Below are 26546 nucleotides of genomic sequence, written 5' to 3'. Positions count from 1 at the left end.
TTTAAACTCAGCACCAAAACAGCTGTTCTGTTAAGGTTCAATAGCAGAGTAAACGTGCAACTAGACGCACCATAATGGCTTAGATTAAAGCACATCCATGTGTTAGAAAGGCCTAGTCAAAGTTCAGACCTAAACCCAATTGAGAACCCGTGTAAAGACTTGAAAGCTGATGTCTACATTTGCTGTCCATGCAATCTGACCGAGTTTGGGCCATTTTGCAAAGAATAGGCACAACAAAGCGTTGTTCACAGACGTGCCGAAGTGGGTTAAATCTGGAGAGGTGCTTCTAAAAAGGGGGCTGAATACAAAAAAAGACACACTCTTTAGATATTTTGTAAACACTTATAAAACATGCAATTATCCTTAAACATTCTATACTACTTTATGATGGACCGCCACGTACAATCCTACTAAAATATACTGGAGGATATGGCTGGAAAGTGACAAGATGTGCAAAAGTTCAAGAGGGATGAATATTTTTTGCAAATGCCACGAGGAGTTGCTTCAACTTCTGCAAACTGCATTTGTTGCCATGCTTCCATAAATGAGCAGAAAGGGCACTAAAAGTGGAGGTGTTCAACATCATTTCAGTAAAAGAAATATTTCAAAAGCATCTTCATCTGAGAAGAAATGCTGTCTCCCTTTGGATAAGATAGATGCCTCACTGGGGACCACATGAGAAGCCCCATGACACGCATCTATCCGACTGACTCAAGTCTGAAAGACCCACCGATTCTCTCCACGCACTCATGTGAACCCAAAGAGCCGCCGCAGCAGCAGCAATAGATATCGTCCGCCCCGAACCTCTGCTCTGCAAGCTGAAATCCCCCCAGGGCGCATTCCGTCACCTAAAGTTATAGTGAGCATGCGGGGCGACTCGTTTTGAAATGAGGACGCATGCAGCTTTTCCTCGAAGTTTTACTGAACAGAGCATTCCCTCTGAAGACGCCAGGATAACGCGGATACAAACCGCTGCTGCTGATGGCGGTGATGGGAGGAGTGGCAGCTTGGTGACGCAGCGCAGCGCAGCGCCGCTCCTCCCTCCGTTAACCGGCGAGGAGGAACAACTTTCTCTCCTCTCACTGTTCACTTTCCTGATGTAGTTGCCGTCAGAAAGAGGAGCAGACGAGGGGGGGTTAGCGGTTTTTTTTTCGCAAGTACACGGAGAAGTTTGGACATGAAAACATTCAGCGAGTAGAAGATAAATATACATAAAAAAGGGACGTAGAACTTTTCGACTTGGTTTTTCCTTCATAAAAAAGTGCGGCAACATGAAGCCGCAGCTGCGCTTCAGCCTCTCTCTGTGGACTCCCCTGGTCTTCAGCGCTCTCCTCCTGGTAAGAAAACTTTACGCCAGTTACATTTGAACTAGATGCTGTTTTACTGAGAGAAAAAAAAGAAACGACAACGGGTGTTTTTGTTAAATAGTTAAGTCAGGTTTAATCTCACAGCTCAGGCGTGACTGCACCTGTTGCGCAGGTAGCGCAGCAGCTGACCAATAGAAACTTTGTTCTTTAATTAGAAAATAGCTTCCTGGTGTTACTGTAGAGGAGGTTGGAACAAATATGAGGTTATTTGCCTATGTGTTGGAGCATTTTTTTTTTATCAGTAATGTGTTTCAACTGGAGAAAAAGCAGTATAAATGAAATATTTATTTGGCAAAACGTAGTAACTAAATCTGGTTTGAGTTATTTACAGCCACAAAATGGACTAAAATCTTAAGAAAAGTTAATTTAAAGTCAGATGAAGACTTTGAAGGGTAAAACTGATGCAAAACAGTGGTGGATATTTTAATAAGAACCAGAGAGGCAATGGGAACATTTACAGTAGACAAATGTGCTAATGGGGTGTTTGGATTAGAAAGATTTAACAATAAGATATTGTGTATTAGAAGTCGTGAGGAAAATATATTGGCTGGAGTTTCTTTTTGTGCTATGGACCCATTTGCGTCCTCAAAAAAAGTCACCTAGGTTTGATGAGTTGGCAAATTAACAGTAAATGTTGAAAAAAAGTTGCTTCCTCTAGACTCTAGTAGGAAGTAGGTAAATTTCAGATAGACTTACTGAGGCATTGACAAATATACCAGGACAGATTTAGTATGCTGGATTATTTATTGGAAATAATAGGGGAAATGTGGGATTGTTTCATAGTTTGACAGATTTACAGTGACATATATGCACAAAATTAGCAAAAAAGGTTTTGTTAAGGTCATAATATATACAAATACGTAACGTTAGCGTTTTTAGTTGGCCTGGATTGAGGCATATAGCTTATAAATCTGGAAATATTTCAGGTATATAGCTTTTTAAGGGCATTGATGGAAAAATATAGCATAACATCATTGTTTCTCACATTTTAGTCATGAACATGCTTGGAAAGAAGTTTGTTTTAATAATTAAATGTCTGAACAATTTAAGCGTCAAATGCAATACTATTCCATTATAATTATCATGACAGCGATGCGAAAACTTTCCTTTGTTCATAATATCTATTCGTGGAAGTTGAACAAAATAGTTTTGCCCGCAGGTCTCTAATAAACTGTTTTAGTTGGATGGATTTACTAATAGTGGATTATTCATCAGATGTTATGAGAAATATGTTGTTTTAAATCCTAGAGTTGATATACGTACACGTACTACATTGCAAAAGGTTTGTGTAGTTTGGAGTATAAAAGATGGAAGCCGGTAATTTTAGATTCTTAGCTAAACTCGGATCGACACGAGTAACTAATAACCCTGGAGGGATTTAATAAAGGTGGACTGTTCAATTGCTTTCATGTAGAAAATAGATTTTTTTTTTTTACTGTTTACTATATTTATGGTTATTAAACATTTACAGTTGTATCCTCATAGTTGTGAGTTAAAAAAAGCTACACCACTGATTTTTTTTTTATAACAAAAAAACAACAGCTAAATTATTTGACCATTTTAACTGGGTTTAACTGGAAGAGTGTGAACCAGAAAAAGTGAACAATAAGGCCATTTATTGGTCAAAATCTAAATCCTAGCACAGAGTGACAGTTTTAAAGTGACAAAAACACACAAAAGTTGCAACAATAAAACTTTTAAATGCCAGAGAAGAATTTCAATGGTTTTAACTGGCCTTAAAAAAGAACAGGTCGCTAATTAAGATGGATATACTTGATTGGATTGCTCCTTACATTATCAAAGGGAGTTCAGTCGGATTGACAATATTAAAATGTTTTGCCTGCTGATCATTAATAAACTGCATTTGAATTTGTGAGATAAACTAAACAGTTATGAAGTTTGACGAATTTACTGGTCAAATGCTTTATAACTATTAATAGGTAAAATTTAGAGAGAACATTAATTTATTGTTTTTTTATATATATATATTTTCATTGTCATTGCAACATACTTTCCAATGAAATTTGTTCTCTCCATTTAACCCATCCCTTTCGGGAGCAGTGGGCTGCCACTGTGTGGCGCCTGGGGAGCAGTCTGGACTTAAGGCTCTTGCTCAGGGACCCAGTGTGGGAGTCTGTGGGAGTTGAGCCCAGAACCTCCAATACAAGCGCAATGCTCTAACCACTAGGCCACCACTTGCTAAACGTCTTTCATGATCAGATGAATAACTTGAGGTCTTAATCATCTTCTAACTGATTCAGGTAGCTAATGTAGCTACTAATAAAATGGTGACAGGCTATTTATATGGAGTCCTACAGAAAATGTACTTTTCACATATGAGTTCAAATGTCAACAAATGTAATGTCTACAAAAGATCTAAAAAGTACATTTGTTCATCAACAATGTTGGGATTTTAGTCAGATAAACAATAACAATTTTGATTGCATGTCGCAGGTTCTGAATTAGGGGACATTTACTAATAGTGGATTATTAATTAGAAGTTATAAAGACACAAAATTTCACTGGTTTGCCATGTTTACAGCTACAAAGCATTTGCAGAAATGTTCTTTTGTGGAAAATTATAATAATGGAGGGAATTCATTTAAATTACAATATGTAATGGTTTAACATATTTACAGTCACAGAAATATATATTTTATGACAAATAAATCAGTTTCCACTGGGTCCAACTCAAGCAATTTGAATTAAACATATTCAGTAGCAATGCATTTTATCTGACAATCTATATTAGTAAAATCTGATATAACACATTTCAAGTCACAAACATGAATTAAAGTTGGAAAAGAAAAGTTTCTTCACGGTCAGATGAATCATGTAAAGGTATTAATTGAATTAATCAATTAACATGGAGAGATTTGACAATGATAAAGTATTTATTAATGGATCATTGATGTTAATGATTATTCATAGCCAAAACAAACCTATTGATGCACAACAGACTCTTACAGAAAGTATGCTAATCCAATATAGCCATGTGAAAAATGTCGGGCATTCAGTGGCAATGTTTCCATCCAATTGTCATCTCAACTTTGAGCAAAAGTTTTAAAATGTTGCAAAAAAGGAAAAAAGAAAATGCAAATCAGGCAAGTTTCCATCTACTGCTTTGGAGCAAATTAACTAGACTATAAAAAAATGTAATTGCATCAGATGTTGACGTTTTCAGCCATTCAACTGTATGTAAAATAATCTGGAAATGTAGAAACAATTGAAAACAACCTCCAAAATACCCAAGTCTTACTGTCCAAGCAAGTTTTCCCCGAGAAAGGCTGAAAGATGCTAACAGAAGTCTGCAAAAGCTAAAATGCTACCATGGGACCAACAGCAGGCTGTTGCTACTGTCGATATGAAAGTGCACGCCTCTACCAGCACAACGATGGAGCATATTTTTAACTTTCACAGGAGTTATGCAAGGAGGAAACATTGCACCAGAGAAAATGTAGACATAGACCAGGACATCTGGAAAATGTTCTGTGGACAGATGAGTCTAAAACTGACAGAGGACCTCATACCAACGGTGAAGCATAGAAGTGGAAGTGTAATTGTTTCGGGCTGCTTTGCTGCAGCAGGACCAGGCTGGCTCATCATTGTTGAATCCACCGTGATGTCTATGGTGTTTTAGAGGGTGCTTGAGAAAGATGTAAGGCTATCTGTTTAAGCTTCAGCAGAACTCACCAGTACTTCCACCAAGGAATGCCTGAGAAATAAGAAATAAAACATTCTGAACAGTGTAAAAGCCCGTTTGTCCCGTTTGTTATTAGGGGGATAGGGTGTTTTTGTCTTTTCCATAACTGAAACACCCATTTGTTTCTTTTGTTTAATGAGGAAAACAGGGCTAACATTTGCCTTCTACTTGTCTTTTACAAGTTTAATCATTTTCTTTTCAAGAGATTGACACTGAGAAATCAGAACATTTCTCAATTAAAAAAAACTAAATATTGAGTGCAGTGTCCTAATCTGTTTTTACATGACTGTATATAACTAGAAAAATCCCGCCTTGAAAGTCAGATGAACAACATGAGATTTACTTGCAGGTCATCAACAAACTACATTTTGAACTGGGGCGATTTAACAAACGGTTAATTAGAAAATTTATTAAAAGATTCCTGCTTAGGTTGATACATTTCAACAATATTAAGTGGGAGTTGGTAAGTTACAGGACCAATTATACAGGTTTAGCTGGAGGTGGCTGGAGTTAACACTGCATTACTATTAATGAGAATTGATTTAGAAAATTTACCGTCACATTGTTGAGTTCTTTGCTTAAAAATACTCAGAAGTTGCATAAAATTCTTTCTTTTTCTTAATCTATAAAGGTCCGATGACAGTTGATGGTTATATTTGAGCTCAAGTGGTGCAGGTGGGAAAATATATATTAAAAAAATCACAATCTAACAAGTTTGCAGTCAAAAATATGCATACAGTTTGTCCAAAAACATCCCTATAAACACAATATCTAGTCAAATGAGACATTATTTAGAAAGATCTCTTGCAGAACTGCATCTCTGACCAATCTTGTAGAGGAAAATTATTTTTAAAACGCATTCCTCGCAGACAGGGAGCTATCACAACAAAGAGACCGAGGCATCCCAGCAGCCTCCCTGAGACCCACCTGTCCCCGTCCCACTGGTCCGTCTGGTGGGAGACGGAGGGAGGGGTGAGAGAGGTTGAGAATGGCATGTGAGGAGATGTGTGGCCAACACAAAAGGGTCAGGAATGGAATGAGGTGCCGCTCAGACCCCCTTTGCAGCCCAGTCTGGGCCAGAGCCAGTGTCTTCGAACCAATCCTCTGTGTTTTCGGCTGGAAAACGGCTCAGGAATCTGTTTTTACCAGAGGAGAAACTGTCCTTTAGTTTTTATGGTGGGAGGCATTAAAAAACGTGTGTGTGTGTGTGTGTGTGTAAAGATGTTATAGATTACCGTATCAATATATTTTAGCAGTAAGATGAGTAACTATTGCTTTTTAGTTAAAATGTAATTAAATCTTGTGCAAAAACCATGAAACTAGTACTATCACATGCCAATGCCATCATATTTGGAAGATCTCGTTCCTGACCCAGTCAGTTTATTGTGATTAACTCAATAAAATACATTTATTCAAGAATTAATGGTCTTCTGGTAAAGATGACTCTTAGTATGCGCCGTCTTCAGTAACAAAAAATATCAGCTCCGTGTGGAGATGTGGAGATTTTCAGTTCTGCACAACAGAACTATGATGACCTTGTAAACCTAATCTGATCCTCTGTTCTCTTTTTTTTTCTCTTTTCATCATTTAATACCTGTGTTCAACAACATGGAAAATCTCTTTATAGTCAGATAAGGTAACATTAGCGAATGTGGAACTGACTGGTCTCAGACGTGGTTAAGCAGAAGCGACTACATAAAATGGAACAAACTCTTTTATTAACAAAGTGATTGCTTTTGCCACAATGTCATCATGTGATCAGATTTAGGTGTAATAACAGAAAATAATGGAAACTGACCAATAATAATGAACTAGGAAATTTGACTTCTGTGTTCCGTTCATGCGAGATTGAAGCCAGAGATGGTGGGGCTCGTTTGCACCACAACCCATCTACTGTTTTTTTTTTTTTTTGTTTGTTTTTTTGACGGAATTGACATAAAAAAGTATGGTGTTTATGATGTTTATCATCTTTTGAGTAGCTGATCTCAATCTTTGTTCCAGTATGACACAACTGGAATCAGAAATGTGCTCCAGATTACCTTATTTTTAAGTTTACACTTGAGGTTAAAGTTAATGTTTTTAATTTCTTGCATGCACAACAAGAAGGTCTTTTATCAAAATTTATCCAGGAAACAACCGGAATCCCTGTGTAGGATGATATCTGAGCTAATAATTCATTGTTTCCTGGTAAATTCTGAAAAAAGAAAAACATTAATTAGCATTAAAAAAATATGGTCTTTTCCTCCAAATCGGCAGTTTTCCAAGATTTCCAATCTGTAAAAATTCCCCGACTGAGCCAAAAACTGAAGCACCTTTCCAAAACATGTGCCTTTTGACCTTTTTGAAGAATAGACCGTATACTGCTCACAATAGTTCTTCTTTTCTCCCTTTTTAGGTACACGCACATTTCTCTTTCTGTGACATGCAAAAATCCGATACTATGACACAATACTTATATTATTTTTTATGGGGAAGTGAAAGTGCATTGTGCCATTAATTCAGCCAGCTTCTATGAAAACCAAACACGCTGGGCAGAGATGCACATGGTAGGGTTATGCATGCAAATGTAACACTGGCAGGAACACAGCTGCTACCAGTCGCGTTAAGAGATGGGAAGAAATTCAGACTTCTACTTTTATCTTTACCAAAAATGTTCAGTGCATTTTTTTTCACTTGCATAACTCAGAATTTGAGGATCAGGTTTTATTGGTTGAGGGAGACGCAGCAATCAGGATTTTCTTGTTTAAAAATGCTGCCTCTGTTCCTTTTGATAAAATCAGAGATAAGATTTTCAACTTGTGGAGAGCTGAAATGAGCTCTTCAAGTGTTTGAAATGCCGTCTTTAAGGAGTAAAGGCAACAAGATTATGCTTCTTGCTTTTTTTGTGATCACTCGAGACAGATTTTCTGCAAAAAAAAAGTTATATGAACAAATAAAATTACTTTCAGTTCTTTGGTACCTTTCTATCCGGCGCCTTGTGTTTAATAAGGTATCTCCATCTCTTAAAGCTCATCTTCTCTTCAGTCCAGATGCTGGACATTAGTTTAACTTTTTAGGCCATTTGATCGACTCTGTGAACCTTTCCGCTGCATTTAGATATCAGTACAAATCTCCCTCACTTTTTAACCACATTTTCATGTCTTTTAGACCGTAGGTTAGTTACTTCTGACTTTGCAACAGTTGAAAGCAAGCTGGATCAGACACAATTCCCTCAAGTCACAGCAGCAATTACTGTTTGTAGATTTGAGAGTCAGAAATTGTATTTTGTTTAATAATGGATGATGTACAAATACGGATACAAAAACTCTTTACCAAATAAAGAAGACGTTGAATAGCAAAAAGGGAAATATTTAGCTTCCGTGTTTGGAAATTCTTTTGCATACTGCTATTTTCCATCCAGGCTGTTCAAGCATTTTCCACTTTCAAAAACAAATACCTTCATACCCCAGCAACAACAAAAATTTGCTTTCAAACAAGAAATGGATGGTGTTGTTGCCTTTTACCATGTTGTTTGCTGTTGTGGTCCTTTTTGTCCTCAACTTCTTGCCAGGAGAGTTTTCATCCACATGTAACTTTAGTTCTTACCCACCTTTGGGTACCCGTGTATACCGCAATAATTTAATGTGGCCTAAATAACTTTCAATTTATATTTACACTTATTAATGAAAAAAACAACTATCCAAACAAACCTGGAGCTTTATGTGAAAAAGTGAACGGTCCCTAAACCGAATTTTTCCAACCTCAAAAGCAACGAGGAGGAATTGTGGACCGTTCTCCTTCGCTGTATTGTTTAATTTCACACAATTTGGAGGGTTTTCAGCCTGAACTGTCTGGCATATTAATCTGACTTTAACTAGGCCACTCCAAATACTGTCATTTTGTGTATTATGTGGAATTCATTGGTGGATATGCTAGTGAGCTTAGGATCATTGTCCTGCTGCACAACATTACTAAACCTGAGCTTGAAGTTACATGAAAGTCATGGCTGGAGCGATCCCTTAAGGATTTATTGTAGAAAGCAAATCTAGGCAGAAAGGAAGCCCCAGACCATCACACTACCACCACCATGTTCAAATATTATTATAGTTTTTTAAATTATATTTTAGTTTCATGGTAGATGTAGTGGGACTCACACCCGCTAACAGTTCCACTGTTGTCTCATCAGTCCACTGAACATGAACCCAAAAGTCTTGGAGATCATTAAGATGTTTTTTTTTTGGTTTTTTTTTTGGAAATGGGCCTTTTGAATCCTTGTTGGTCGCCGGTGTTTGTGGGTAATGGCGTTCACTTTGGTTTGCTGGATTCTCAAAGCCGTAGAACCGTCTTTATAACCTTTTCCACACTGACTGGGACCTTTTTGCCTACTTCAGGTTGTTAGACAGGTCTAACAGTAAAAAACTGAAAAAAAATATTTTTTATTTTAGATTTCCAGCACAGGTACTGATGGTTTGGGTAGATTTTTTCCCCCCTTAAATAATTAAACTGTAACTTTAAAACAGCATTTTGTGTAGGGTCTGGTTATTTTTTGTTTGATATTAATTTTGGATTACACTCAAGTTTGATTAAACGCAAAAAACAAATACCTTTTTTTTACAGCATTGTAAATATCTACAGTATTTGCAGATAATGTGTGCAGAAACGTTATAAGGTGAAATAAATGAGTAGAAAAAATAGACATTTTCCTATTTTTATCTTCATATATCTAAATTGTAGCATAAGCCCCTTTCTATTTCTGAACTATTTAATTGTTTCTTCTCACTCAACTACATTTCCAGCCCATGAACAATTCTCCCTGATTGCACTAACATTTTGTGCTTTGAGTATACAACTTTTTGCTATATATGTCCAACAAGGTGAGTGCAGTGATACAACTTAAGCCCCAACCATTAATTATCAGGAAAAGTACAAAACTTTGCACAAGTTTATCATGCCATGGAGCTTTGCACTTTACCCACTGATTGTGTCTCTTTCCCTCTTATTCCTTAGCAGCTTGTAGAAATTAGAGACTAGGTACATTCCTGTAGGCATCTCGGAACAAAGGAATGTGAGATTTTCTGCTCCTAAAAGATTCAGCGCTACGAGGAACACATTTTATGCAATTGTAATAATTCTGTGCACTTGTTTAAAACAGGAATGACGTGCATTAGGTTCAGTGACGTCTGATGCGCTGCTCTTTCTAAATACATTCCTGTTCCTATTATTTAAATTGAAGGGCACACGTCTGTTGGTCTCGCATTGTTGTGTTCAAGTGCATAAGTCCAAAATCAAGCCCTTCTTTGTGGGATGTCCCGCCCACTCCCGGCCCCCCTATCATCTCCTTCAAGGAGGCTCAGTTTCAGATTACCATCCCTAAAACACACTGCTTTTTGACAAGAAATGTAACTGGGAGCCGTTCATGTACATTGCAAGATGAATGAGTCACAGTTCCCCAGTTCATGTAAATGAGAAGCAGGCTTCTCTGGCAGCCTGAAAGACTTCATTGTCCAGAGATGGCTATCATTTTATCAGTAGCCTCTGAACAAGTCAATCAGAAAAGGCTGTGGGGATGATATAAGAAATTATTTTCCTCTCAATTTTTAATGTTTTGCCATACTTTGGTCATACTTTTAATACGTGATTCAGTGTTTAGCCTCTTTCGGAAGGAATGTTACTTTCCAAGTGCTTTAAAGGGGATATATCATGCTTTTTCATGCCTTCCTCTTTACATTTGAATCATTCAGTTGTTGTCTATATAAAGTGGAACTACAATATTTTTGTCTGAATTCCTCTTTATTGTAACTCGACATCCTTTTTTTTTTGCTCCTGTTCTGAGGTGCGTCTAAGAGCAACTCATTTTGGTGTGTTCTCTTTAAATAAAAACACACATTCCACTCCACCCCATTGTTGTAGTATGCTGGGGAATGGGGTAAGGTATTGTGTTGGTAAATACACCCAGCAACCGAACATTTTAGGCCCGTTTACACTACACTTTTTTAACCGAGCCGAGACCAGTCCGAGCTCGGTAACCGAGATAACTCTTGTGTGTAAATGGTCAGCAGACTGAACCAGACCGCGCTAACGATAACCGGACCGCGCTAACTGCAGACCAGTTCATCAGTAGGTCTCGGACTGTTTTTTTTTATCCCGGTTCCCTGAGAACGAGGAGCGCATGAGCAGACCGCGTCATCCCCTTACAGTCAGCTGACTGTCCGCGGGTTTCCCGGCGTGTCTGGCTGCACGTCCCGATTCACACTCCATTCAGACAAATTTCAGACATTCATAATAATACTAGCTTCCTTACCGTGCCACACGGTTTCCAGAGATGATTCTGCTTATGAACCTCAGCGTCTGTTGTTGTTTCCTGCGTCTGTAAATCCTTATTAGACGTTAATTTGTCTTATCCACGTCCCAAAAGCCGAATCTGTCTAACAATAACATCCTGAATGTGACGGGTGCCGCCATTTTGATTTGCTCGGTCCCGCCTTCAATCCCAGAGAGCGGTAGTAACGCAGATCGCCACTAGGAGGCGAGGAGCAACCAAGGAACCATAACCGAGATAACTCCTGTGTGTGTAAACGGCTGCATTTATCTCAGTTAACTGGACCAAGCTAGGACCGGTCTCGGCATGGCTCGGTTTTTAGGTGTAGTGTAAACGGGCCTATAGACTTATCCACTTGCAGATTCAGCATTGCAGCGAAAAAAATTTAAATGGTGGATTCGCAAGATTGGTAAACTAGAAGTCTGTGATCTTGTTAAGCAGCTCCACAGCAAATATTTTGACATAATTGTTCAAAAAACTTAACAAGGAATAGAGAACACTGAACTGCTTGAAAAACCTGACACAAACAGAATATAAAGATATCTTTCATACGACCTGAACAGACTAAATTAAATTTTCTGCACTTCTAGAGACTGCAAGTACACAACAAAATGTATTTAAGGGCTAAAAAAGTAACCTGGCCTGCCAGATTGATGATATGTAGCACTCTACATTCTGCACATTATCAATCTGGGATTTGTGACGTCCCCCCCCCCCTCTGTACTGAATAAGTAGGATTATGGATTTTTAAAAATGTATATAAATTAGGGCTGTCAGTTTTAACGCATTATTAACGCGTTAACTTTGTTAGACCACAACGCCGACATTTTTTTTTTTTGTCGCCGTTAATTGCGCGTCAAAACACACACCGTTCCCTAATGTTTTTTCCCTGCCGTGCTCTCTGGACTGAGGTTTCTTTTACCATCGGCGCTTTCCGTAGTTTCAAGAGAGCTAAAGACTGTAACAAAACAGATCCGCGCTCACTGTTGCACAGGCTGTTCATTTCATGCGACTTTGGGCTTGTTTTATTCTAAAGGTGCTTGTAAATTTCATGAGTCAGAGGTTGCATTTTTGTTGGGAATGTTTCTGAAAGTGAAATCGCTTATTTGGGCTCTAAAATAAGTGATTAAACAGCGGTTATTAAGAGACCTGCCTGCACTAGACACTTTGAGTGTATCCAGCTGAAATCTCCCTCCGCCATAGGAGCCGACAGTAGTAAAGGCAGACAGAGCAACTCTGCACGTATTTTCTGCAGTTTACGGTGCATTTACCGATGCTAACTGCTGAAAGTAGATTATTTGGTGCAGATCACCATTTTAAGCAGACATTGGTTCTGAAGATCAGCTTTTAACATGCTGAGAACATTGCAGAAACCCAACCCATAAACCGCACTTTAATGCTTATTAATTTGTTTTCTCTGTATTTGACAAACTAAGGCTGAATTACGTTGCCAAACGAAGGACCTGGAGTTACTAAACAGTTGCTAAACAGTCTCATTCAGGGTATTAAGCTCCTGGCCAGTTGCAAGCAAAGTGTAAGACTGGAATGAGCTGGAGATTTAAAACCTTTTTCCAGGCTTAAACTATGAATATGGATATAAACAGCAAGCAAAAATATTGTTGTTGGTGTGAAAGCTCAGAATTAGATGTGTGTGTGTGTGTGAGAGAGAGTGAAAAAATTATCAATAAAACTTATGACTTTATTGAAATTTATTAGTTTATTTGTATATGCCTAATACCATGTCTATCTTTGTTTAAGAGGCAAAAATATATATATCTCGGCATGAAAATAGGTATTTATTTACAATTTTTTTTTACACATTGTGTAAACATCAGGGTGTCATGATTAGTAATTTAGCCATTATAGTACAGAGTTTAACATTTGGCACCAGGATGTCTTCATTCCAATTCTCAAAAGTGCTTGAAAAATAACAAAATAAAAATATTTTTTGTACAAGCATGTATTTTATTAGTGTCATTTATTGCAAAATTGCATATTAAAATGCCCAAACGGGCTATTACACTTTCAGAAATAAAAGGATAAAACATGCAATTAATTTGCAATTAATCTCGAGTTAACTATCGACATTACGTGATTAATCGATTTAAATTAAAAAATTTTAATCGTTTGACAGCCCTAATATAAATACATGTCTTGTGTCCTTCACATTTGTTAATTACATTTTTTGTTGTCTGTTTTTAAAGAGTATTAATACGTTTTCTGCTCGAAGCTGTTAAAGTAAACTAATACCCACTCCTGAGTCCAGACAGTAGATGGCGCAAGTTTGAAAACAATAGTCTAACCTGGATCTAGCTATTTACCTGAAAGAGCAGCTGCTAGCTAACCAAGTAATGAATGAGAACGTGTTGGCAGCATGAATGTCAACATATAACAAGTATTGCAACGTGATTGCCCAAACAGTTTTTGGTTCAGATACAAATAGTTGAGGCCTGGGTGATATAAGATCGACTCTTTTATGTCCCATTTTAAAATGATCCATATAAATGTAAATATGGCAAATAAAAGGGGAAGAATTGCACCGTATGTCTTTTCCTTTTTTATGTGCATTACCAAATGTCCATACCTCTTACATGATGCTTGTCCAGGACATCAAGTTGTGCTTCTATTAAAATAGCAGTCAATTCAACCCTTAAAATTGAATATTCAGCAGGGGTCTAGTGCAAAGGTACTGAAATACAAATCTTAAAAGACAACAAAGAACTTTTCTAATGAGTCAAATGTCCATTTATTATAATCAATCAAGCCATGATACAATAACTCAAGCATTTCAGAATAATTTTTATTTTAATATATATATATATATATATATATATATATATATATATATATATATATATATATAGACAAAATAAAAGTTATGAAGTTAGAGTAAGACAAAATAAAATTCCCTTTCAGAATAACAGACCAAACTCCTCTACAGAACTTTTTGGTAAAACCAAGATCTCAGGAATCAAAATGCAATGGAAAAACTACCGTGACTCGCTGAGTGAGCTCTTTGATGCTTTTTGTTTTAAGTTAATGCCTTATTAGTGCACATTTTATAACAAATACAACCAGGGGCTAAGGAATGAACAGTTTACTAGATGAATTATTATATGAATTGGCTAAAATCTGTGTGATATCTTTGAGGTTTGTTGGCTCATTTGCGGGAAATATCGCAGCTCCACCTTAAATGAACTATGACCCTTTGCCCGATTACGTTGCCTTTTTCTAGCTTTAGGATCTTAACTAGGAAATGTCTTTTAACAATTGACTTCTTTAGAAAGCATTCTGAACTAAAACTGCTGTTTTGACTAGAAAGACGACATTTTCTGTTGCTGTTGAAACAAAAGTTTAAACCTGTAAGAATGAGAGTTCCTGTTTGAGAAGACAAGTAAAGATGGTTTGGTAAAGGTGTGAAGAAAGGGTGGCTGAATTCAGACACAGTACGAGCTTAAAGTCTAATTTTAACCTGAGGATAGTTTCTTAATACTTTTACTGTCAAACTTCCTTTTATCATTTTAAGACTTTAATTGCATGAGTCAGAGCAGCAGAAAGAAGCCAGTTACTAGTAACGCAAACTCTTCAGTGTGGTTTTGCTCTTCAGCTACTCATTCATACTCCTCTTTCCATTTTGACACTTCTCACCCTGGTCACGCTTCAGTGTGCTCACCACCATCGCCTGAACCCATGGGTGTGTGCACATTCAAGTGCTATTTCCCCTCGCGTCATGAGGAAGCTCTGATGGCAAGCACAGTGTACAGTGATGGGTATCTGCAGCTAGCAGCTGTGCAGCTCATCAGCAAATCAAGAGAGAGGCAGTAAATACCTGCTCACTCATTTTCATACAGTCTGATGTGGTGTCCGATAGCAGCGGGTGGACGCCGGTGTCTGAGGCCGACACCTGGAGACAAACGCGCTCATAGCTACAGCTAATTTGCTCAGGAAATTTTTGGAGGCAGTCGGATATTTTTAGGCCCAGCTCGTGTTCATGAATTGTGTGTCTGTTTGTGTTCCACTGAAGAAACTTCAGATAATCAGCCTCTGTTGAATTTAGATTGTCCTATCATGTTTGGCTGGTTGTTTGAGGAACCAAAGTGCAGACAGGAGTTCTGATGCAGCATAATGAATAGAAGGATTTAATAAAAACAAAAATTGACAAGGGTGTTGGTGCAAAGAGAACAGAGCACAGAGCATGGACAGAGGAAAACTGTCTGACTAGAGGGAGGAGTGGAGTACATGACATTAAGTGCACAGGGTAACAGAAGGATCCAGTAGGGAAGAATGGAAAGCAATGAGAATATGCATTGAGGGACAAGTGGATAATGACGTGGAATGCAGGTGAGCTAATCAGGAGATAATGTGATGCCGCTGGAAGGAGTGCAAGGAGACTGAGGAAGAGAGACTAATTAACATGAATAGGGCTTAACTGAGATACAAAGAAACTATCAAACCAAGCTAAAAAAAAAAGAAATCTAGTAGAGATGTGACAGAAATAATACTAAAATGCACAAAGAACAGAACACAAGAATAAACTGAGAAACTGCACCCAAAAGAATTAAATAACATGGCAGCGCATATAGAAAACAATAAACAACAAGATAATTATGAAATCGTAAACACAATAGAAAACAAAAACGCCTAAAGCTCACGCATGACATGTCTAGTTTAACTTGAGGAAAAAAGACACGTTTAGATGTAATATTAAGCGGGGAATGCAAAGGTGTGAAAACACCATGTGCATAAACTTTGGGTGGATAACACATGAAAACATACTTTTAAACTCTGTTCTCGGAGATAAAGGGAGGGAGTTTCTTAGTTTTAGTGAGGATGTGAGCAGCAGCGTTCTGGATCTACAGCTGCTGTCTGATCAACTTTTTTGGCAGACCTTTAAAAACACCACTGTGGTAATCAGTTCAGCTAAAGATGAACGTGTGTATCAGGTTTTTCAAGATCCTACTGAGACATTAGTCCTTTAATTCTGTAAATGTTCTTCAGGCAGTAGAAGGCTGACTTTGTAGCTGTCTGTATGTGTCTCTGAAGGTTCAGGTCAGGGTCCAACCCTACACCCAGATTTCAGGTCTGATCAGTGACTTCTAGCTGTAGTAATTGAAGCTGTGTGCTAATGTAACTCTTGATTGCTCCTCCTTTGATCCTCCTTGATCGTTAGATCAAGTCTGTTGGCTTAATTCCTGTTTGTTCCTCTAAAATTAAACAACTCAACTCAATCTTCTGTGGAAAAAAACTGACGGCCCATAACAATACTGCAGAACACATTTTAATACAGGCAAAAATAATAAAAGGAAGCTTAAAATTAGTTTTTAAGTAGGAGTTGTTAGACTCAGTCAGTGTCTTACCTGAAGCACTCAATGCTTAGAGTTTTTTTCTAAGTTAAAAAATGAAACTGACATTTTTACCTAAAAGTTATTATTCACATTGAGATCTAGGGAGAAGTACACCAAAGTCAAGGTTGGTCTCTGTAATGTGTTGGTAAAAAGTTTACATTTGAAACAAGTGGTGTAAGAACCCAGAGATAAAACATGCCATAGTCCTATTGAGCATAAGTAATGCAATGCAAATATAATTGTGCATTATTGTATTTTTCAAGACATTCTTTTTTCCATCAGTTTCATTTTGTCGTATCACACAAAACACTTATGTTGCAACACCTTATCTGTAACAGGCCATGATTTGACACGGTCTTCAGCCTAATCAACCACAGACATTAATTTAATTAACAATGTAATGAATTATCTGCACGGTGATCTGCCAATATCTCAACGCCAGAGTCAAAAACTTCTTTCTGTTTCTCCAAACTGAGATGATTTAGAGCACTGTCTACTCATCGCTAGATACGTACAACCAATGCTAACACCACAAATCCCCACTTAGGAAATAAAAAAATCTGAACTATTTCTTTAATATTTTAGGCTTAACATGTCAGCTGTCTGTGAAGGTAAATGACTTGCTAGTAAACAGTATATTACTTTAAACTTTGATTCAAACCGTTGCTTTATTAAAGGTAATGACTGAAAAAATATGTTGTTTAGTGATTTAAAAAAAATCAAAACAAGGCGGCACGACACACCACGAGGTGCGTTACACCTGGCTAAGCTTTCATGGCCCCAATAAACTGCTCATAATCCGTGAAAAGCGAAGCCTGTGTTGAGTTATGAGCCACTGTTGTGTGGCGCTCGTCTTCCGTTCTTTGACCTTAATTAGGTGGAGGTAGGAAGCATGACACATTACTTAACTTAAACATCCTTAATGCCGTCTGTGTGTGTTATCAAAAGGTCTCTGGGTGGGCACAGCAAGTACAGGAAGTTATCTTAGAACTAAACACAATAAGTAGAGTGCTGTGGGAAATGAACTTTAGATGGAGAACAAAATTTCTATGGTATTGGAAAAGAGAAGAATGCCATCTCTGGTGCTGTAACGCTTTCTATGCATCAGATGCCTGGCTTCCTCATTTAAAAGAGGAAAGTTAGCAGATAAGATCAAGCTGTTAATTTTAGTTACACATGAATACACAAACAGTCACACCCAAACCAACGCTTTATATAGATGAATGCAGAAATGACTATTTTTTTTTGCTGAAAAATATTTGCATGCGTTATGAAGACATGTAACATGCTTAGGAGGCCATGCACAGCAAAATTGTCTGAAATTAGTCTTGACGTCCACTCAGTTTGGGTCTAAGAGAAGTTATATTGATGATTACCTAATAACAGTGAAGTGTATGAGTCAATGAGTCTGAGAAATGGATGGATGGAGTCCAAATGAAGGGATGACCCATGCTCAGAAGCTTTTAGTCTGGCTGAGTCGCCTCACTCGGTTCAAGCCTTAAATGAAAGACGCCTGGGAAAGAAAACTGAATGCATTTAAAGGCATACTAAGCAACATTTTTCAGTTAATTAATGTGTTCCATACCGTTTTGGATGATTAAATGAGTCATTTCAGGTCGAACAAAGGTTTTCTCGGCCGCCCTGGTGGTCTGTACTGGAAATACTGTACTTGCAATGGGGTACCGCGCATGTGACGTCACCGTCTCAAGAGCAACGCCCCTTTTGCCGCTTAGGTAGGGCACACAGGAGAGAACGCATGGATAACCCAGCTATTACAAGCGCAACAGAACCAGCGATATGACCGACTTTACAGCCGTTAAACTTTCCCAAGACGATGTCCCAGGCACACGGTTTACTGGTCGCACTGTCGAAGAACACACCAACCTTCAGCTCAAACGATAGCTTGAGGTTCGAGGGCTTAAAAAGACTGGAAAACTGGCCGAGTTGATGAACGGTAAGCTTTGGTTTTTTTTCCTGCGCGGCGATCATGGCAGCGTCGGCCGTTTTTATTTGTTGTTGTTTGCAATCACCGTCCAGGAATGGGTATATGTTTAATGTTTGTCTCATTTGAAATGTTTTTGAGTAAGCTATCCTGGTAGCAGGCTATCATGTTAGCGCCTGCTACCATGATAGCCTATATGCTATCATGGTAGCAGGCGCTACTTTATTAACATGTCGGCCACCAAAATACTCTTACCTTGACTTGATGTCGCTGGAATTGGGTCAGGATGTTCTTCGGTTGGGCCCTTTCCTCCAACAAAATGCTTGCTACATATGTACTTGAATTTGGTAACTTTTTCCGGGTTGAACTGTTGTGTAGGCCGACCGCACTGGTGTACCAAGCGCACACATTTCTCCTTGGCAGTCTTGAAGAAAACATCCTTCATATGCGGCCGATCAGCGTAACTCGAGTCGCTGTTGCACGTTCCATAGCAACAATGTTTAAAAACCATGGTCTTAGATTTGGAAAAAGCAGTCGTTTACCGAGTAAAACCAAGGGTAACGCACGTCTCTTTTACAGCAAAACAGCGGCGGGTTTCCGGAGTTTGCCCCACTGCGTACCACGTGATGTGACGTCATCGTGACGTTACGTTTCTAAAAATAGCTCGCGCGCGGTACCGCATTGCAGGAGCCCTCGGGTCACACCCACAGGCTCAGTAGTCTCGTGCATCGCGAGAGTCGGTCTTGCTTTACGGCGAGAACTGCTATACGCCCCCAGTGAAAGGCATGCTCGTTGCTAGCGCAGTGCCAATATTTGTGCAGTTATCATGGCGGAACCAGCGAGAAAACAGCGAAAGCCCATGTCGGAGCAGGCAAGAAAGAGGAAAAGGGCTCTGGACAGCGAGAGGAGTCGTACACAGGTGAACATCGGGCAAGCTTTTTCCGAATGGCGAGAGCTAAAAGAGAAAGAAGGCTGCAAGGCTGACGCGGACCTCGCATTTCTGCTGATGCGATTGTAAGTAACATTGGAATGGTTTCTCTCCACTGTGTTAGTCATTGTTTGTACTGCCGTTTTTTCGACTTTTCGTTGCGTTCGCCTGTCTGCTAAGCTCAAAACAACCGCGCCTGGCTTGACGGAGAAACCAGAACAGCTGAGCATCTTTATGACAGTGCACTTTTACTTTCGCCCTCTGGGGGGAGCCTCGCTGGAAAATCAACCCCGGTTGCATAGTATACCTTTAAATGGATCTACATCTTCTTTTATGTGAATCAAATGTTTTCATAATTTATCAGGTATTCTTTAGATTATTTATTCACTAAAATAAAATGTCTTTTTTTTTCATTGGGGGTGCAACAACCTTTTGACTGCTCTAAAAATCCAACTTGAGAAACACATTTAGTCCAAACGAAGCAGAACATCCCATCAACTTCTGCTGGCCCAATCCAAGATAATTCTGTTCTGGTTCATATTGACAGAAATGTGAACAAGTCTGCATCAAAGGACCATCAGGACTCACTTTTGAAGAGTTTGGTTCTTTGTGCAGTGGTTCAACTTAACAACATCGAAACTTCCTTTTTACAAAACAGTTTTTCTGCTCCTCCGCACAAAACTAGAATTGCTTTATACTCTTGTCTATGCGTTTCAAATGGATAACATAATGAACCATTATTTAGTTGAAGGATGTAAAATAAATAGTACAAACAGAAGTTAAAACTTATAAGGTTTAAACCTAAGAGATATGCTAAATAGGGAGGCAACTGCCGCCCTTCTGCGCTCAAAAAACTATTTACGATCCGTCACTTATTTTAAAGCAGGTGTTTTACAAAAGAACAACTTGCCTTTACTGTATCCATCACCAATGTAATGTACAAATTCCATTTGGATGGACCTGTCTAAAATTTGCTGGAACTTATCCAAATATTATTCAAATCCCCCACCAGAGCGAGACACTGCGGATTCTAGCTGTGTTTCAAATTTCCCCTTTTTAACATACCCAATTATTTTTACCTCTGAACGTGCCAGCACCGCTATAAATGATAATCTTTTTCGGTTAGTAAAAGCGGAAACACAGTAATTATATGTAGAGGAAATGTTGTATTATATCAAAGTATACAAAACAACTCCCAGTCATCCAGGACGGGACAATCCCAGGTAAAAGGCATCTGGACCTTTCTCTAAAAGAAGATGTCCAGTTGCCTTTTACTTAACCACTTAGGAAGGTGTACAGAAGTTTTTAAGAAATTACGTTTTCAAAATGATAAAAATTGATATCGATTCTGTGGAAAGGACCTAGTCAGAGGAGTTTCTCGAGAACTATTGGAATTGATTGAGTAACGCAGCACTTCTTTTCAGTCAGCTGGCTGAAGAAAGGCGATTATTATTTTCCATTATTTACATGAATTTAGCTGTTTTGGAAATGGTTTGATATTTTCATCCCTAATATCTAAGCTTTTGGAAACTGCTTATAGATGTAGAGGATGTACTTATTTAACACTTTTTATTTAGTTTGTGAATCTGAATCAAAATAATAGATTGCATCGATAACAAATTCAATATATATGATCAACATGCCATAACAGCAGCAGAGAGAATAAGTGTTACTTATAGTATTAGATCATGATATACTTTTATTTTAAAACTGTGATGGCAGAAAATGTGGTGCTTTCTCAAGGTTATGATACTAGGAGAATCTTAGCGAATCCATGTCTATTCTCAATAGATGTATGTAATACATATTGCATTAAAGACATGAATATTTGTCATATTCATAATCAAAGGGCTATTGGTCCTATGACAGTGTAGTACTTATACTCATTTACGTTTACCGTAAATCTAATTATTACCAGTACGTACCTAACCCTAACCTTATTGACACCTTACTCCTAAACCTAATCTCTAGAGCTAACGTAATGCCTGGAGCCTAGGACCAAAAAAGATCCTCACTTTACATCAAAGTTTTCACTTTGGTGGTAAAATACTAAAAATATGTGCCCACTCAGCTACAAATACACACGCAATTGCTGTGGTTTGAATCAGATGTCGCAGGTTCTGCTGAATTTTCAGCTATTAGAATCATTTTTACCTGTTTACGAAGTTCACAAGGGTCTCAGCAATCTGTCAGCGATATTATTTATGACTTGGTGAAATTCAAGGAGCTAGAAAAAAAAAGTATTGCAATTTTTTCTTTTGTTCCACATAATCAGATTAAGTCTGTGTTTAAGGGCTGAACCCTGAACAAACAGCCTTAAAGGTGAGTTCTCAATTGTTGTTATTCAGGAAGGAACTTGGGTGTTATCGGAAGGTTGACTGTTAGGAATCTGAGGGAATCAGAGAGTGGTAGGCTGCCTTTAAGGCTGATGTAATGTTTGCATAGCGGTCAGTACAGCCATTTCCTCCCAAGTACTCCTACTCCTGCAGACAGGCACAGTCAAAGGGCACAAATACCATACAGATCAACAGGGGCATCGGCTGAGTCCCAGTGGTGTTTGTTTGCCCAAGAAAGTTTAATTGTTAAAATATGTAAATTATGCCTTTTTGATAAATACACAAAAGCATGAAGATGATTTCACAAAAATCTTAATAAACTTGGCATAGAAAAAGCTGGGTTACTGCTAATTCATGGGAGATAAAAAAAAAACCGCTGTTTATTTGAACTTAAATACTTGTAGACCATTATTTCCAAAAAGGGACTGTGTTTTTCTTGCTGTCTGACACAGCACCAAAGCATGATGGCTTTAGACGTTGTCTTGTTTATTTAGTCAGAGGAAAATAAGTGTTTTGAAAGTAGAGCGGCCAAAGAAAATAAAGCTTCTGGGAGTCGTGGCTTAAAATGTTGTCACTTGCCCAGAGGTCGTTTTAACAAGAATATCGGTATGAAAATTGGAGATTGTCGTGGTGTTTCGAACTTATTTTAACACGCTGGTATGTGACCTTTTGCCTTTTCCAAAGTAGACAACTTAACATATCTTGAAACAAAAACCTCTTTAAATTAAAGCCACTTTCTCTGATCTTTACTATCTGGCACCGTGTCACAATTTGTATGACATATGGGTGTAGATTTTTTTTAGCCCAGATTTGCTAAAAAATATAGCAAAAAACTTCCATTATATCTGATACTTAAATTGTGTGAGACACCCCCCCCCCCCCCCCCCACTCCTCCATCGCCCGTATATTCTGGCAAGGTTGCATCCAAGGGTGTGAACTAAATATCTAGTGTTCGTTAGGCGAAAAGTGGGCTACGTCCTGGATGGAGGTGGCACACTCCTTCCTATAAGGTACCAATTACATGGAATCCAATTCAAATCAGTCCTATTTATTTTAATCCAGGAATATAGTCAGATTGAGATCCAATTGCATATGATTCAATTCTGTCTAATAAATGTCACACTACAATAAAACTTATCCCCCCCCAAAAAAAAAAAATAAAAAAAATATACCAATTAGCAAAAGTTACCATTACGGAAACTCAGCCAATTACTTTGCGCCATTAGATGGTTTCACAAAACATTTCTATCATAAATGGGCAAAAACGAGCCATCTCTTAGCTCGGATCACAAGTCGAAAAGTTGATAAGCCTTGCAACTGAGTTTTCAGAAATGAAGCTGGCAGTGCAGGATTACGGAAAGCGTGGGGCTGTGTTGACGTCAGCAATATGCAAAAAATTTAGCTCGAAGTCTGCCAATGCCATTATTTTCAACACTGCAATGGCAGATAAAGTTTGTGGGGCAATCCTGTTGTTGTCAGAGTAAAAAGAAATCCCCCATTCCCACATGTCATCAATGCATAACTCCTTCAACCCACATCACGTTTCAGGTGATGTGGAGTTCTGAGTACTTCATTTGCGCAAGTCAGGGGTGGAACAGAGGCAGGTGTGCATCAAACACCCTTGCTATATCTGCCCTTTCCACCAATTTTTGATCCTGAGAAAGCATGGGGCAAAAGTAGAGAAGAACAACAGAAAGAAAACAGAAACATCCAAACAAGCAGGGGTCATTATGAGTGGCTATCTGCCGTAACTGGTTGGAGGCTGAAGGACAGGGAGTTGTCCAGGAAAAATATTGAAGAACTGGGCTGGAGGTGTTTTCCATGAGAAAGAAAATTAAGGACACTGCACTAAAGTAATGCAGCAATAGCTTCCTAAATGACATAATCAAGGAAAAAAGCTAACTGGACCCAGAAGCCATTGGCCAGATTTATCTTTTTTAAAAAGACAAACTGATGGAGAATGTAAAGTTAAAGTTACCAGTAGCAACCTTTTTGACTCTATTCGGAAGAGAGACTAATACGAGCAAAAGCACATTGGGCCATTTGTTTATCCCACCTAAAAATGGGTGGAGTAAAAATTCAGCTCGATACTTCAATAATTATGTCGATTTTTAATTGAAACCAGTTTATACAACTTCAGCTTTTACTTTTACACGGTTAACTGCTCTGCTATCTATGGCCCGCTTGTGGTGAATGAGAAACATTTATTGTAAAAACCCGTTCCGGCTGAATCTTTTACTCCATAGCTTTTTATAGACATCTTTAAACACACTGGACACACAAAACTCATCGAGTCATTTTTAAAGGTCAACTAGTATTTGGAAGCGAAGTGTGACTGAATAAGCCTGACAGTGTTTCAATGACAAATGCACTCAAGATCTGGCAACACAGCTTATTCTTGAGCACACAACATTGAAGAATGTTTGCTCTGTAACAATATGGATGATAATAATAGGTGTGGTGTCAGAATAATCCACCTGTGCATTTAGTAATCACATAATCAAATCAATGACTCATTAAGTAAAACATTTAGGGATTTACATGAAAGATGTGCATTAACCTGGAGAAAACTCTGTGTGCATGTGCGTGTATGTGTGTAAAGGGTCTGATGATGATCAACTAAGATGTTGATCATTATCACTGTTTGAAGCACTTCCCACCATTTACGTAAACCTGTTTGCAGCCAAAGTGAGGTGTTCATTAAATCTCTATTTTCTATTAACTATTGGATACCCCTCAAATAGCAAAGGTAAAGTCCCACTCAGACATACTTCCTCATACAGGCTTTTCCTCCTCCAAAAGTAAAAGGTTGTCAAAGGAATTCAGTTTTATAGTTGACTTAGCTAATAAACAGCAGTTCAGTTTGTCAGAAATGGTTTCTAGTGGGGGAATGAGGGCAGACACTAATGTGTCTTCATGCATTGGTTGATGGAGCAACATTTAATGCAAAATGTACATTTCTGATTTTGGGTTTTTGGGCCTCATATATGCTTGAGATATTCTGGTCTACTCATCAAAAATGTTTTAGTCAAATCTTTTTTCTTTTTTTTTTGACAATTAAATCCCACTAAAACACAGACAACAAACTTTGTTTTTAAATATCACAATTATTCAGATATGTTCATGAAATATGAAACAACAGATTGATGAATGAGCTTAATCAAAGGTGAAAAGTATTATCTTTGATCCCATAACATCTGTAATTCATCCGGGCTGATGATGACTCTTTCTTTGCATTCTTTGTTTGGGGTGAATGATGCAGGTTTTAGCGGTGATGCCATGTGTTTAATGTTCAGCTAACGGGTAAACAGTCTGAAAGGCTTGTTTGAATTTTAGCTAATAAGTAATATGGAATCAGCGCAGCGTGGGATTCCCCGAGACATATCCAGGCGAGGTGAACGTGGAGGTGTGCAGAGCTGCAGTCTTTAAGTTATGGCATAAGATGCCTAGATGTAATGCTGTGCATATAAAGATCCATATTTTAAGCTCCAGTTTTCTATATATCTATATATAAAATATAATATAAAAAAATCAATGTCAGACCGTGACTAGTTCTATTCCCATTTCAACATCATTATTTGGGAAACTGTGGCTTAAAATATGGATCTTTTATATGCACAGCATGTATTTATTAGACTACCCCACTGACAAGTAAAGTTTTCCTTTCCTGCATTGGGACTTTGTCCTCAAATTCTGAGGTTTCTTCTATCACGTCAAAGAAAATAAATTGCAGTCATAGTTTTTTTTTTTTTTTTAAGAGTTTCATGCATCAATAGTTTTTATTTATTTTTGAAATTTCGAATATTCAAAGTTCTAGCTTCAATTCTATATATGATGACAAATTTAATTCACAATGTCAAAACAACTTTTAAACATACAATTGGCAAATGATGTGAAGGGAAGGGTTACTTTTGTGCCAAATATTCTTCAAGTTAGAAATGTTTCCTGGTTTAGTTTGGGTAATGTTTGATTAGATAAAGTTGGCTTGGCAGATATACAAGGAAGAAAAAGACAGAAGCTATAAAATAATACATATGCTTAAATCATAACAGAAAATTGAGGGAGGTCACTTTGCAGGGGATTTTTGAGTCTGTGTTTTGGTGAAATTGAGGAAATATTAAGAGTCTATATTTTAATGAAAGATGTACAGTTGTAAAAATAAAATGAAAAGTTAATAATTCATATCAACAGCAAACAGGTGCTTTTTTTCAAACTCAGTGGTGTGTGTTTAAAACGAAATGCTGCCCTCTCCTGGTATAAGTTGTTTCACAGTATTCTTTTCCCCTCCTTTTGTTGCAGAACATCCAGGCAGAGACAAGTAAGTACACCTTTTTTGCGTTTGTTCTTTTGGGGTTTCAAGTGCTTCCTGTTGGATACTTTTTTCTCTTTAAATTTAATGTTACAAAATTCCCCATACAACATATTTTTGGGGTTTCCTTCAATAATTTAAATTATTTCTCAAAAGTCAATACCAAAGGTGTTGAAATTGTCCTAAAATACTTTTTCTGCTCATCCTGCTGGGCTTTTATTTTTACTTTTAAATTACTACTGTAGCAGCTGCACAAAATACAACAACTGCACCAACAACAACTGCACCAACAACAACTGCACCAACAACAACTGCACC

The 26546-nt window shown here is 38.0% G+C and overlaps 1 long non-coding RNA gene across 1 annotated transcript; it reads left to right on the top strand.

Moving 5' to 3' along the window:
* The first annotated feature begins 776 nt into the window (after positions 1-776).
* On the top strand, positions 777-26516 carry LOC118567198. Its single transcript, XR_004933539.1, has 3 exons — positions 777-1337; positions 26219-26237; positions 26474-26516. It is a non-coding gene; the product is annotated as an uncharacterized LOC118567198 (long non-coding RNA).
* The last annotated feature ends 30 nt before the right edge of the window (positions 26517-26546 follow it).

This window comes from Fundulus heteroclitus, chromosome 2 (genome assembly GCF_011125445.2).
Source record: "Fundulus heteroclitus isolate FHET01 chromosome 2, MU-UCD_Fhet_4.1, whole genome shotgun sequence".
In the NCBI taxonomy this organism is placed as follows: Eukaryota; Metazoa; Chordata; class Actinopteri; order Cyprinodontiformes; family Fundulidae; genus Fundulus; species Fundulus heteroclitus.
This window is presented reverse-complemented; position numbering and strand designations above follow the sequence as displayed.